This window comes from Hydractinia symbiolongicarpus, chromosome 1, assembly GCF_029227915.1.
Source record: "Hydractinia symbiolongicarpus strain clone_291-10 chromosome 1, HSymV2.1, whole genome shotgun sequence".
NCBI classification, from domain to species: domain Eukaryota; kingdom Metazoa; phylum Cnidaria; class Hydrozoa; order Anthoathecata; family Hydractiniidae; genus Hydractinia; species Hydractinia symbiolongicarpus.
In genome coordinates, this window is record NC_079875.1 from 28,247,317 (window position 1) to 28,261,146 (window position 13,830).

At 34.4% G+C, this 13,830-nt stretch overlaps 1 pseudogene; it reads right to left on the reverse strand.

Moving 5' to 3' along the window:
- Positions 1-8,713: 8,713 nt before the first annotated feature.
- Positions 8,714-12,872, reverse strand: LOC130648962 (uncharacterized; annotated as a pseudogene).
- Positions 12,873-13,830: the final 958 nt, after the last annotated feature.

The window sequence follows — 13,830 nt, forward strand, 5'->3', positions numbered from 1 at the left end:
CCTACTATTACTTGTCACTATAAGTCACTTGTAGCATCCAGTGACATTGTAAATTAGCTACCAACAACTTAGTTCCTGGATGGTCTTGTTTCCGAGAAAATCTCACGGTCAAATTCTCATCAATTGAATTTTTGTAGCCCAGCATAAGAAAAAGTTAGCAAAATTTTAACATTAATATTTTCTCACAGTTTTTATCTCGTTCGACATTTTTGGAGATTTAGTGTGTTTTAACACTTACTTTAAAACCAATAGTTTTTTAATGTTAGTTTTAAGCGTAGTGCCAACGCGATTTTGACCGTTGACTGTTATTAAAGTTGCTTAAAGCCTTCATATGACTTTTCACTTGTCGTAACAAACTACACACGTCACTCTACTCTACCCAAATTATTATCCAACTAGCCGATTTCCCGTGGAAGAATCCACTGAATGTACCAAACAAAAACATGTATACAGCATAGTAATTTGGTAACTTTATATTTATACCCGTTGAAACCAAAACGTTGAAATATAAGCAGGTGCAACAACAACAACAACAACAAAAAGCAAAATGCAATATGTCCAACAAAATCGAAAGGCGTCTAACAACCGTTACTTAAAAAGCGAAATCTAAAATTTATACTTGCTTTGCCATGCCAGAAGTACAACAGGGAAAAAAGTAATTATAAAAAACAATTATACAAATAAACTTATTACAAAATTTCCACACTGTACAGTTTGTAAGACGTCATAACAAAATCAGATAGTCTATTGCATACAGCAACTCTTTCAAAGTTATACACAAAATATAATGAATTAACAGTTATCTGAATTCCCGTGGAAGAATCCATTGAATCTCTCATTAAACCGATGTAAGAGATACGAAACAAAAACATACAACACAGTTATTTGAATTTTCAAAACTCACATTTCAACCTCGACCCAGGGCTATTTGTCTCCTTTATAACGGGATGGGATAAAGAAAAAAGCCCTGTTATCGAGGTTGCTCACGATCTCCATTATTCTATATTTATAAACAAAAAATCTAAAAATATAAGTATGTGCAACAAAAAATAAAAAAAAAAATATAAATGAAAAATGTCCAAAAAAATCAAAGGCGTATAACAACCGTTACGTAAAAAGTGGAGTACGCTAAAACTATATAATTGATTTATCATTCCAGAAGTACGCCAGGGAAAAAGGGAAACCAAACGTTAAAAAAATACAACATTTTTCGTTAATTCATACACAATCAGCTATTTAATCTATTGCATACGGCTGCAATTCCAAAGTTATACTTAAAATATAACAAATTATAATTAGTAGCTGAAACACATAAAAGAGAAATATACATTTGAATCACTTGGTATATTGTATATCTACCGAAATATTTCAATCCAACATATTAAAAGAACAGACCCAAACTTATAATCAAGGTTTTAGGTTTTTGATAAGGACATCAACACTGAATCACAGTCTGTAGTGTTAAAAACAGTAACAACGAAAAAATTACTTTTTACAGTTTATGTAAATTCTCCTCTAGAATATACACGCTGTTTTTATAACAATGGTGTGTTATAGTTTCAGCCTCGATGTTCTGAACCTCTTTGATAAATGCTATCCTCATTTTTCCTAATATGTTCTTAGCATGACTATGGCCTGAAAACATATAATAAGTTAATAAAGAAAAGCATGCTATAAGTTACTATAGCTAGTTAATGGCAATTCGGCTACATGTAACGGCCCATTGCTTGGACAAAAAAAAGTTCAGTTCGTTTGATATACAATAAAAAAAAGTAAGCTTCTAATAAATTTTGTGCGTCATACAAATGTTCATATTTAAAGACATTTAATTCTGATATCACAACCAAATCTCGGTAAAGGTTACGGGAAATAGCAAAGCATGGTTTTCCTTTGTTACGTGGTGTCATTCGTAAAGAGTGAGCCAATGACATAAATTTTTAGGATTTACGTACAGGTCACTTTGGTTACACTCATAAGCGCAAGAAATGAACACATGAAATTTGGTACTTATTACAAAAATACCAATGGGTTTGTTTACAAAATAGAACAGCCTCGATGTTGTTTGATGTTGTTTTTACAGGTAGCTTAGCTACTATAGTTACATTTAGGATTAAACTAGCATTTATTACTTAATACTCAGTACAATAGGTCAAGTTTGAATATTTTTAGCTGGGTTAAAAGTCCAAACTTGAAGAGGAAAATTACATCACATTTTTTAAGATTATACTACACATATTGAGAACGCCTGCAGGAAAATGCATTGTTCGTCAAGTTACCCCATGTGGCTAATATGGAAGATTTCTTCCTAAAAAGCATCACAAACTTTTTTCATCTGGATTACCTTTACATTAACAAAAATTAAAAATTTAAAGAAAAACTTTTGCTTGCGATTTTGTTATTCATTAGTTTTGAAATTTCTCGCTGGAAATTTTAAGGTTTAAAACCCATGTCTCACAGTAACTTTTTCGTTCTTATCCTAATGTTAATACATAAGCTATGCAACAACTTTTGCAGGAAAATAAAAACACATCAAGAGAAAAAGTTTGTTATTAAAATATTATAAACTAGTCGATAAGACCCGTGGAATAATTCCACTTACGCAGGATAACAGAGAAAATCAACAGTCATTTAAAATTTGCTAACATCTGCAGAGACCTAACACATAAAAATTTTTCAGAAATATGTATAACATATCGTATAGACCTTGAAACGATGATCAAGAAAATGTATAGGATCATATATCTTTGACAAACGGTTGCAGAGATATTAGGGTTTAAAGATTTTTTGATGACGTCATCAACCCGTCCATTCTGAAACGGATTCGGGGACCCAGGTTTGGGAAACTTACCCAAATTGGTCCAAGGTGGTCCCTAGTTACCCACGCGGTGAAAAATCATTGACGTCACCAACTCGTTTCCAAGTTATTTAGCCTCAAAGTTTTAGGTGCACTGTAATGGCTTCATTAATTTAATATAGGATATTGACGTTAAAGTGGTGTTATTGACGTCGCGCCGTAATGTCTGAATATTTACCATATTAGACATGCATTTTTCGGCAATATCAAAGGAAAATGAAGACATCCACTTTGCCTGTCACAGAGACACGGAACTGGCGTATTATTATATAGACTAGTCAATAAGGCCCGTGGAAAAATCCACTAATACACAGAAGAACAATGGAAAATTAGGTTGCTTTAGATTTTTTGCTGACGTCAGCAGTGCATATACAAAAAGAAAATTGGTGAAATTTAATCATTTGTTGTCTGTAATGTGCAGAGGATAAAACGCTGATCAAAATAATGTATAGTATCGTATGTTTTTGAAAAGAGCCTAAGGAGATATAGGGTATAAAAATTTTGCTGACGTCAGCAAAGTTCCCACCAAAAGTTCCAAAGAAAAATTTCTTCACAAATTCGTACACCCGTTGCATTCATCATATAGATCTTGAAATGCTGATCAAGAAAATGTATAGGAACATGAACTTTTGACAAACGGTTGCAGAGATATTGGGGTTTGTAGGTTTTGTGATGACGCCATCAACCCGTCCATTCCGAAACGGATTCAAGGACCCAGGTTTGGGAAACTTACCCAAATTGGTCCCAGGTGGTCCCTAGTTACCCACGCGGTGAAAAATCATTGACGTCACCACCTCGTTTCCAAGTTATTTGGCCTCAAAGTTTTAAGTGCACTGTAACGGCTTCAATAATTTAATATAGGATATTGACGTTAAAGTAATATTATTGACGTCGCGCCGTAACGTCAGAAAATTTAACATATTGGATATGCATTTTACGGCAACATCAAAGGAAAATGACGATATCCACTTTGCCTGTTACAGACACACGGAACTGGCGTATTATTATATAGATTAATTTCAAACCGATTAGTCCCTGCAGTCATTTTGGTGTCAGTGGTATGAAAAACTATGCTAAAACTATATTAAGTAAAATTCCTATTACTTCAATAAAAATTAAAATAATGACTTGAAACTTAGTATTACATGTTTTTAGACCAGCATATCAATTTTGACAAGCATGTGTACAGAAAACATTTAAGTGATTCTCAGGATTAAAAATAATTCAAACAGATATGTGTCCCAGGTTTAGGAACAAATACCTTTTCCAGCTCAGAGAAAGTTGGAATGGGCTTCTAAAGCACAGTGCTAAATACATAATGTAAATTTCATGCCGTATAAATACAAATACCTGGATCTGCAACACGTTTACTTTGCACTAATCGCCCAGTGTGGTGCCACTCACAATTAATTTTTGAATATCCACAGAGACTTTTTATGCAAAATAAAAAATGCTAAACAACTGTATTTGCTTTGCAGAAGTAGCAATAGGCTTTATCTTTATCATAAGTCCTGTGAATGTTGGTTTATGAAAAAGATATTATACTCTATAAGCGCTCCACTGGATTTGTAACACATTACACTAAGTGTCCTCCATGTGAAACAGTTTACGCTTTATTAAGTTTTAACCTGAAGACTTTAGGTCTTCCCACTTCATGCGAATATTACTTCTGGCTATACTTTCCCAAATTTTGTTATTTCATAAAAGAGAACTGAAAATCTACAAAATTATTTATATATGCAGAAATTTATTTATGAAACATAGGTTTCAGCTTGTCGTGGAAACATGTTTACCAACATGCAATGTCTTGCATACCTAACTAGCTATATACTAAGTCTTAAATGTTCAGAATGCTTTGAAAAATCTTTTGTGCAGCTAGCTACATTAAAGTAATATATTTAGCTCTTGTACTTTATCACTTAATTATTTAATAACAAATGTGCCCTGGAGTACTGGCATGGTACTGGCTAGGTAGCCTAAAATCACAAAATAAATATTATCCAGATGTGACCACTCATCATCATCAGACATCGGAAAGGCGTTTCTGTTCTTCTAATTGTGGGGTACCTCAAATTCTTGTAAATCCAATGAAGAAAAAAAATTACTTAAGAATTCCTCTTCTTTTCCTTGCACTACTCATGGCATTTCTTTGCACGTCTTTAGTTTCAAGCCACGATCTCTCAGCCGCGTGTCGGTCATAAGTTTCAGCGCTAGCCAAAATGACGGACAACGTCGAGGAATTCTGGGTAATTTTGAAAAAAATGTGGTTCTGCCTTATGATTTTGAGATATTTTCTGCTGATAACAGCATATTTTGGCCCTCGGGTGCCACACCTCCGTATATATAGGAGTTAATTATCTTTGAAACAAACTATTAAGCTTAGACATATTTTTAGGATATCCCAAACTTCTGACCCATTTTTCAGAGTATGTACTTACAAAATGAGTGCTTAAAGAAAATATTTTCCGACTCAAGACACAACAAGAAACTTAATATTTAAGGAAAAATTTAGTTCTGAAAGAAACGGCTAAAAATCGTTATACACCCAAATTCATTTCTTTACTAAATAATCTAAACAACACACCTGTTTTCTTTTACTTCTCAGTAGGTAGCTTGCTAGCGTTTTCCTAGTAAAACTCCAATCAGTTTTTTACTTCGAATACTAAACTTCGTTTCATCCCAAAGAGAATGAATTGAAGATGTATAGAATTGACTGAAACATTTCCAATCCCTTCTCTTTGTGATGTTAAATCATCGCACGTTAGAAATATTTACCTCGTCCCGGAACACAAAAATGGAAATATAGAAAAACAAATATAAGCTTTAATCCAACCTCATGATGAGTGAACATTGTTTGAAATAACTTTTTCCAGAGTTACTTCTTTGCGGCGAATTTCTTTTTTCAGTTGATAAACAACTTGTTTCCGTTAGATGAAGCGTGCACGTTAATCTGGGGGTAAAATTAAATTATTCTATCTATAACGACCAGCGGGGCATTTAAAACAAAAAATAAACAAATAGAAACATTTAAAAATAAAAATAAAAATTTAGAATTAAATCTTTAAATTGTAACCTTGATTTGCGTCTTTTTTAACTTGGTAAATTTTAGCGTAACGCATGGACACCGACGGTTACCTTGCAGCTGGCGTCTAACGCATGGGCGTCAGCTGTAACATTAGGTAAGCTGGTGACTTTGCACGCCACGAGAAACCGAAGGTTACCTTGTAACTGGCGTCCACGCACGGTGCGTGAGCTGTAACATTATTTTGAGTCTTGTTGTTTGTGACAGTACGGTATTGTGTTACAATAGGCAACGCATTGAGCGTCAGCTGTGACTGCAGGTCAACTTGTAACTGTAAAAGCATGTACGTGTGTTTTTCTCCGCTTCTGTGTTATGTTAATGAACGATTTTGCTGATAATTTTAAAGTAGACTTTTAATTTGCAATATCGAAAATAAATAAAGGCATTTCAGTAATGTTTATTGAAATTGGCGCAGCGCATTATCCATGATCATTAGAAAAACATTAGTACGGGAATAAAAAATACAAAGTACACTGTTCAAAAACGTTTATTGTGATAAACTACACCTATCTTTTTCATAAACACAACATATAATTCTATTTTTTTGTTTTCTTTTTCTTTAATTTTTTACTTGGAGGAGTTGGGGAAAGCTCCCGTTCGCTAGAGTGAGAAGAATCATTGTAAAAGGATTTTTCCAACAACGTATCTAAATCTATAGAATTAGTATCCTGTGGTACATCCCTCAAAGAGCAGGAAGCAAACTGCAAACACAGTCCCTCAAGGTAATTATCTGTGGTCGGATTCCCATAAAAGCTTCCGAATTCGGGAATACATTGTAGCATGTTTGCCTTTACCGATTAAGGGTGGGTAAACGCAAACCTTTTTACGCTGTAATGGGTGCTTAGACTTTGAAGACAAGCACCCAGCTTCCCCAACACCTTTGCATATTCCACTACATAGGCCTATTTTCGCACCTTTGTGCTTCGAATCGAGAGTTTTTAATGCGTCTTGCACAGTAGCCAAGTACCGCGCAAATGGTTTTAAGTATTTCGTCATCAATTTTTCCCGCAAATCGGCAAAAGCAATTATATTGTTGTGGAGAGATGACGCTGTTTCTGATAATGCGACGCTTGGTCTACATAGGAACTCACAAGACTGAGTTTTCAAACGAGCTTTGAAAACGTCATCTGATAAGAAATTGTCGTCATATGCTTTTCCGTACGGACAAATAAAGTCTTTAACATCATTCCAATGCATAACAACATAACGTTATTACAATCACAACTTACCGCATAATCTAAATTTCTGTTATTTTCAACTTTTTTTATACAGTTTTTTAAACTAATATGCACGCTAAAATTTAATCTATGTTTAAAAATAAAAAATGATTATTTAGGGAAAATATAATCACGCCCTTAAATTTACTTTAGTAAATTGAGTGTGAAGTAAAGAATTATTACAAAATAAAAAGTACTTATTCTTTCTTAATAAGAAAAAAATATTTTATTAAAAGTAAAGCGGAACATTTTATGAAAATAGAGTAAATCCGTATTTATTAGTTCATTTTTTTTACTTGCAAGTCTTGGATAAAAATACTACGTATTTCTGTTGTTTTCTTCTTTCTTCTTCGTCTCTAGTAAATTTGAGTAATCATGGTCATCATTCTAAATAACCACAGGTTCATATTTATTAGTGCTAAAGTTAGTTAGGTATATTATACAAAGTATAACCTACCTGGTCGTCCTACGAGCTGTTCGTGTTTGTCCAATCTAAATTGAAATTTTATATAACAGCTGCACATAATTTTTATTCGATCAATACTTCTTACAAAATTTACACTTACACAAGTGGAAGATACTTGCACTTCACGCGTTCCTTGTTGCTTTTCAAATTGCTAAAATGGTTTTTCAGTTTGATGAAATTGCAACTTTCTGTACTGTAAAAGTAGTACTATCCTTTTACACACTTTATATCATGTAACATTTAAACTTACATCAAGCATAGACAAAAATGACTGTCTTCTTCTTTTATCGCTTGTGCTTGTGTTCTTGGAATAAGGTGTACCTCTAGTATTGTTATATAATTATTCAAGGATAGAGTAGATTTAAAATCTTTTCACTCGGGTTTATCTGCCCCTCCAGCTTTTCCAGTATCGTCGAGATGAAAATGAACATACTTCGCTACCTTTAAATGCAATGCAGCCAGATACATGCTCGCACCTCTACTCATCATATCATTTATGTATTTGTCAAATCTCTCTTCGTCGTTTTCATCCTCTTGTACACCAGTCATCGCAATCACAGCCTTTTTGTATTGCATACTGGTGGCTTTGTGACCATCAAATTTATTATTAAGTGGTAAAATGGCGTCATTAATGTTGGTGACCCTGTCAAAGGTAAATTTGGAAATCGGTTTTTTTATAAACGATGGTAATTTTGATGTTGCGACTTCCCAATTTGGGGCGAGCGTTGCTGCCAATTCGGAATAGGCCACGGATGGCCTGTTTAGCCATTTACATGTAAACGGTTTTTACTATTTTCCAAAGTCTCAATCGAAAGTCCTTAGGGAAATAATCAAAAAATGACACAGCCCCTTTGGTACGACGCGACATCTAAATATATGTAAAAAGAATGTAAATGTTGCAGTAAATGTTATAGTTAATGGCAACCTTTTCATATAACTAATTTGTAAAAAACGCATTACCTTTAAATGTTTACGAAGACCAATATCAACCAAGTGACTACTGACTTAGAATATTACACGCTGCTTTTATACTTTACTGAAATCCCTGGAGATATAAACATATAGCGGATATTTGTTTTTTGAAACTGTATGGTGGAGAACTGAAACATAAAATTTAAGTTTTTATCTCGACGGTGAAGGCATATAACATACGTCACAGTAAATGTTCCGCACGGCCCCCGAGTCCTGAAACCCAAGCATATGCGTATTAACCCTATTTGGTATCGGGGGGCATAAAGTGCCCGCGGCATTTTCAAAGTCTTATAACTTTTTAAATACTGGATGAAATTACCTGAAATTTTGTGACTTTTCCTGAATTTTATTGGACTTTCGGAAAATAAAAAAAATATCACTTTGTCCTTTTTGACAGGTGGTCATATCAACTTTTTATTGTAGTGCTAATAATAAATGAAACTAACCAGTTGTATGAATATGGGATTATATATGTGATAGTGACAAAAAGTCATCATACAATATTGACATGCATACTGTGTAATTTGCAGACTGGAATGGTTGTAATTTCCTATTTCTCTATTTCATATGAATTATCATATGATAACGTCATAGGTCACAAAGTTTTATTCCATGACAGGTCCTAACAGTAAGATTCTCAAATATAGGTTTTTCAAAAAAAATTCTTAAAGTTTTGATCGATTTCCATTTTCTCCTTAGAGAAATCTTTTGTCTTTATACCACCTGTTAATGTTCCTAATAACATCTTACATTCTTATATTACTTTTTTAATGACTAGTACTGTAAACAGTTTTAAAAAAGATAAAAAAAGAGAATTTCCAAGAAAAACATACTTTCGTCAACCGTTGTCTTATTATGACGTCATCACTTCCTGTGATGACATGTCAACCTAAATATTTTGTCACTAATTGTAACACTTTTGTCACAACATATTGATGCTTCTTTGTGCCAAGTTTCCTCACTTAAACCCAAACCAAACAAAATTAAATTAAATATTGGTACTTTATCATCGTTTTACAGAGAGTGCATTTTGAATGTTTCCTAATACTATCCGCTATGTAGCCGCCATAACCACTACCTCTTTTTGCTATAATCCTGTCGGACAGAAGAACAGTTTCAAGTGAAATAATTTCTTGTTTATACCAACATTTTATTTCGTCAATAAAGTTGTACATTTGTCTAGCAAATAGTTGTGTTTCTACCGCTATGGACATTGACATTATGGCACTGTTTTTTTAAGCTAGCTAGCTAGCTTGCTATATGTTATCTAAGTTACATTATTATTTCAGCTAAGTAGGCAGTTTTATGCTAGCTACCTTTAGGTGTAAGTAAGGCTATACTAATTAGCTTCGTTTCTTGAAAATGACCTTCCGATCAAAGACCCTTGTTTGAGGTGCCATATGTCCGAGAAAAGGTCACGTTATATTAGACAGAGTAACCCATGATTCACGTGGCTAAAACTGTAGGCTGAGCTCATTTGAGCTACGAAAGTTGTGTAAGCACAGCATTCTTTCAACTAGACAACCACCTAAGATATCAATCCTATTCTCATGCTGAACGCTAAGCAGAAAGAATAGATTCACACTTTTATAGTCTCTGGCATGACTCAGCTGGAGTTTGAACCCAAGACCTCCCGCACTGGAAGCGAACGCGCTACCCCAAGGCTATCAGTTGGTAAATTTAATGGAATGTATGAAACAACATAATCAGAGCTAAGAAATATCCCATTTAAAACTGTTGCGTGACAAAACAAACGCCAAAAGCATAAAGTGTTTTTGATACATTGCCTGTTCAGAATCCAGTATTGAATATCATTATAAATTGATTTTTTTAACTGACGAAGGGTTACTTAATATATTAGAAAATGTTCGCTACACAAGAACATCTTTTGCAAAGCAGACTTCGCTGTCGAAATATCCCAATCAGTTTTCTGAAGAATTTCTGAAGACAAGAACAAATCTGATTTCCTTTCCTTTGTAATAAGCCCATTTCTAATTGTTATCAATTCTTTGGTTGTGTGCAGGAGAGTTAATTTTGATCTTTCACTCCTACGCAAATAGTAAAATCGTAAAATCCATCATCAAAAAATAAAAGCATACCACATTCCAATAAGTCATATTCTTGTGGAAAATCGTATATGTGGTTTGGTATACCATCAGGCAAAATGGTATTTTTTTGTTTCCTTATGCGATGAGTGTTCCACACGATTTCTCGAAATTCGTCCAATTTTCTCTGGATAAGTGGTATCATAACGTACTTCATAATATTCCTGAAAGAGTATAGTGATTGTTTTTTATTTGTTTACTATTTTTAGAAGAATTTTTATGATGCTGTTATATTTTCTTCTGAATACATTTTATTCTACATTACCTATCTGCTTCATTATGTGGGTCATAATGTCTTTCTTCTTTCAGCTATGTAATCCATCCTTGAAATATTTCTCAAGTCTCTCGTGGAGCTCTTTCCACCAACGTTCAATCTAAAAACAAGAATGCCGATTAGGTATTTGAAAAAGAAATTAGGCAATATTGGACTATCAGAAATGACACTTACTTGATTTGAAGTTGATGGTCCATAGCACACTGATTCAGTGGGATCGTCAAGGTCTTCGCAATTTCTTCTCAAGTATGATTGCATTGTGGCCATAACGCCAGTTTCTGTTCCCTTGTCGATGCGAATATATGCAGGGATGATGTTTGTTTTACATAAGTGCTCTAAATACCATTTACCGATCAATTCTGGTTTGGAATTTGAATCCCATACACGCAACCAAAGAAGTTTACGGCTAGCTGTATCACTGCACCCATACACTGCCAATGGGAATGTCCAATTCTGATACCTTATCAGTTTATCATGACCATCTAATGACCATACCCAATTTATGCCTTTTGTAACAAAATTACCCTTCCCCTTTTTTTCTTTATGACCTGGTCGCCTATTTGCAAGGTCCTCTGGTGAAAGATCATACATCACGTCATACACCAGTGCTCTTGGTACATTCAAGAGGTGTTTTTGTCGAACCTTTTGTTGCATGGCTCGATATCCTAAAAGTCTTCCAGGCCCTTCTAACTCATCTTTTACAACTTCTTGCACCTTTTCAACAGTTACCGTTGTATCCGAATAGTATATGTTGAAGTGGCGCAATCTTCTATCAATTGTTCTTATGCTCCAATTATAATGACCAAAGTCTCTCCGCATGTAGTTCAATATATCACGCCGAGGTAAATTTTGCCTGACAAGTTTCTTCAATGCTTCTTCAAGATTGATATCATTTTCCCACGCTGGAGAAGCCGCCATCTTTGTTTATCAAATATAACGTGTACCGAAACGAAATATAATTTGATTTCATTTTCGCGTGGCAGCGATGGGCCAATGTTAAAAACAAATTCGATTGAAATTAATGTAACTTTTACTTTTAAATCGAATTTAAACGAAGTAAATTTATTTTGATTTGATTTCAATTTTGATTTGAAATTAAGATTAGTTCGATTTGAAATTGAAATGAAATTGTTTTGATATTTGTTTATTTTTTTTGCATGGCAGCCATGGGCCACCATACTCAGTGATGATAGGGGCATGATGAAAACTGTTTTTCGACAATATAGTTTGGTTGAGAATAGTAATAATTTTGCAGCTTTTGAACAAATATCGAGTGGATCATTTTTAGATCGCCATTCTCGATCATTTGGAAATTGATAATGAGATGACAAAACAGCAACCTGTAATGATAATACTTGTCTAAAGACAGGTGGTTATGGCTAGAGGTTATACCCTCTAAAGATTCCGAAATAATCCAAAATCTTTCTAGGAGCAAGGATTTGGCAAATTATACGATGACCACTTTGACTAACAGTAAAGTAACACAGTACACAGGAACAAAGAAGAACAACCTTCGAATACAACAGAAAATTTAAGCAAAACAATGATAAAAACAGTTACAGTTTAGAGACAATAAAAACAAGCAATTCAGTGCATAAAATAAACAAAACTTATTAAAGTGAATATCCTTTAAAGGGTAAATTTTTCAAAGCAATTCATTACGAATTCGTAGATAAGAACAAGCAAGCAACGATGTGTGCGCCAGAACGTGCGACTCTGGCAGTAGCTTTACACGTGTTAATGATCCCTACACTCAGCCCTACACAGATCATTGCTGCAATGGACCAGCCTAACAACAGGACCAGATTATTGTAATTGAGGTTTTATGCTACAAAGGTCAAAAAATTAGCGCAAATAGAAAAAAAAATATAACCCCATTTGGCTCTTTAAAAGGAACTCGGGTCAGCAGGATCGTCAATCCAGTAGGCCAAATAAGAGAATTTGGTCTCCCCCTACTGGACTGGGGTAACAACTGGGATGGTCAACCCCAAAGACAAGACAAAACGTCAAGCTTCCTTGCTATTCTTCTTACATGGTCTCAAGAAAGAGAAAGGAGTGAGGAAACTCCACTTTCTCGGTGGGTTGACCAATCAATGGTCAGTCGGGGTAAATTGCAACCGCTAGAAAAATTTTCTTCACCGATCTACTTTGTTGCAGAAAAGAACTTCTACTAAAGAACAGTATGTAAGCTGAGCGATTGTTAAGTTGCGATGAATCCACCGCAGTAATGGCACGATCGTCACACTTAAGCCATTAAAAGCATTGCAGCTACCAATTTTATTACTGCTATGAAAGCTTATGCTGAAAAATAAAATTGCTGAGTATATATTTTTTAACTGAACCCGATAACGACAGGAGGTTTCCTGATTTTTTTTAAACTGAAGTCGCTATAAAGCTTTTTTTTAAAATGGTGTTATATATACCTATACTTATGTGCAACACAGTCTACCTGTACGAGGCGCTTAGTCCGGTGGTAACAACGGGCTGTTTCCTGTGTTTCTGTTTAACCGAAGTTGTGATAACGTTTTTTACAGAAAAAAGTACACATTGTTTACCTATACTAAGCGCTCAGCTTAACATTTTTTTGAACTTTTCCCGGGAACATTCCCTGAAAAACAAAAGGTTGGCCAGCTGTTATCGCTTTGATGGGGTAACATTGAATTGTAATCTGTGCTTTTGTTTTACCTAAGTTGTCGAAAGCTATTTTTTAAATAGTATATTACACCGGAAACACCGTAAAGTTTTGTGCAGTTCACTTCATTTTCTACACACTATATGGCTGTACTAAAGCACTTATCTGGTGTTTAACACTGGTTAACACAGCTACTTGCGGCTTAACCCGGCGTTTTAACAAAGTTAT